Raw genomic sequence first — 2,500 nt, forward strand, 5'->3', positions numbered from 1 at the left:
GAAAGAGAGAGAGAGAGAGAGACGAGTATATCATCAAAAAAAAAAAAAAAAAAAATCAGAAAAGATTTCGAATTCCCGTGCGACTTATTCACCGTCATTGTGAAGGCTCGAGGTATATTTACTTTGATTTATTCTAACTCTAATAGATTTTGCCACTGGATATCCTGAAGCAGTGCCTTTGAAAGAAATTGACACCATTTCAGTCGCCGAGGCTTTGTTGTCAATATTTTCTAGAGCAGGTATTCGCCAAGAGATCTTATCAGATCGAGGTACTCAATTCACCTCTTAACTACTATAGTTTAAAAGGAGAAATTCCCAGTGATAGAACAGGATTTTCACCTTTTGAACTATTGTATGGAAGGTCTGCACGAGGTCCATTGAGTGTTCTCAGAGATTTATGGGAGGATAAAGGTGCAAGTAATGATGATAGAACAGCTTTTCAGTTTGTCATTGAGCTGAAAGATAGACTAACTGAATGTGCAAAATTAGCAGCAGAGAAGGCTGATGTGAGTGTAACAAGATATGAAACCTATTTTGATTTCAAGTCTCAGGATAGAAAATTTTCCCCAGGAGATGAAGTACTTGTACTCTTGCCTGATAATTCAAGTAAATTATGTACGTCTTGGAGTGGACCTTGTAAGGTTTTAGAACAAAGAAATCGGGTGAATTACTTAATTGATGAAAAGGGGAAGGCTAAGTTATATCATGCTAATATGTTGAAGCATTACATTGGAAGAGCAGGTGTTGTTCAAGCAGTTGATGATAATGTAGAGTGTGTGACAAATTTTTGTGAGCCAGATTATTTTAAAGTTGTTCAAATGTGTTTAGAAGATTCCTGTAAGGAGAGTAAGCCTATTTTTTCAGTTGGTAGAATTGAATGCAAAACTGGTGAAAAGGAGGTAGATGACTTGCTGCAACAAGGTATTATTCAACCTTCTACCTCTCTTCTGTTCATCAGCTGTAATGGTGAAAAAAATCTGATGATTCTTATAGAATGGCTATTGATTATCGTGCCCTTAACAATCTGACTTTTTAATGCAGAACCATCATGGACGATTGAAGAGGATGTTCATAAATTTTCTGGTGCAAATTTCCTTATCGAGTCAGGACTAACTAAAGCCTATTATCAAGTTCCTTTGTCAAAAAGAGCAAGGCCTTTTCCACCCCACAGAGGTTTATTGGAATTTGTTAGACTCCCGTTTGGTCTGGTCAGTGCCTGTTCTACTTGTTCTACTTAATGAGAATTGTTCTTGCTGATCTAAGCCATTTTACTTTTATAACATGTTTATATTCGGGTCCACATGGCAGGAACATGTAAGTGCCCTTAAGAGAGTTCTAGAAAGGTTACGTAGTCATGGACTCACAGCTAGACCTAAGTGTGAATTTGGGTTTCCATCAATTCAGTACCTAGGCTTTGTAGTGGATGGAAAACACTTAAAATCCCAGTGTGATAAGGTTGAAGCTCTTATGAGGATTCCAATACCTTCCTCTAAGAAGCTCCTCAGATCTTTCCTGGGTATGGTGTCATTTTATAGAATGGTTATTCCCAATGTAGTATATCTTACTGGTCCCATGTCTGATATGTTAAGAAAAGGAGTACGAGAGCCTTTAGCATGGAGTGAGGAAGTATCACTTAAATTTGAATAACTAAAGAAAGTTCTTGCTAGCGAACCTGTACTGAAAATTCCTGATATTAATCAAACTTTTGTACTGAGGACAGATGCTTCAAAGGTAGGAGTGGATGCTGTATTGTTGCAATATGTGGATAATGTTCCTCATCCTGTGGCCTACACCAGTCGAATGCTTCTGGACTGTGAGACAAGATATAGTACCATTGAGAAGGAATGTCTGGCCATTGTATTTGGTGTATTAAAGTTTGATTACTATTTGATGGGAAAGGAATAGTAATTTGTTTTAGAGGTGGACCATAAGCCACTTGTACATTTGAAGAATTTCAGAGGAACCAATAACCGAATTGTACGTTGGGCTTTACTATTACAACCCTACAAGTTTAGATTAGTACATGTTGTAGGTGTCGCTAATATTACAGCTGATCTCTTAAGCAGATCGTATTGAATTGTAAGTAGCTAACTTCAAATGCTCCTAACTGATTGTAAATATCCCTTGTCAAAATATCTAAGGTTAGATACTTGTTTTGGGGGAAGCTGTGTCAAGGCTCAAGGTATATTTGCTTTGATTTATTCAAGAACTTTGTATTTTTCGTTGTGCGAATACCAGTGATTCAGTTTTGGGTTCGGGTTCATGGAATCGAAGAGTCATTGCTTCGAATTCTTTCATTCCGTCTTCTGAACCCGCCGAACGAGATTTTATTTGTTTTGATATAACTTTCTGATCTTGTTCTTTTGTGGTTTTATTGTGTTCCCTTTTTGGTTTGTTTATATCCCTACGGTCCAAGTGAAGAGTTTAGAAACTATGTATTTTAGATGGGATGATTATCTGTGTATTATTTTTGTCCCTAGGCTTGACTCTATCACCAGCA

Source organism: Penaeus vannamei, chromosome 5 (assembly GCF_042767895.1).
Source record: "Penaeus vannamei isolate JL-2024 chromosome 5, ASM4276789v1, whole genome shotgun sequence".
In the NCBI taxonomy this organism is placed as follows: domain Eukaryota; kingdom Metazoa; phylum Arthropoda; class Malacostraca; order Decapoda; family Penaeidae; genus Penaeus; species Penaeus vannamei.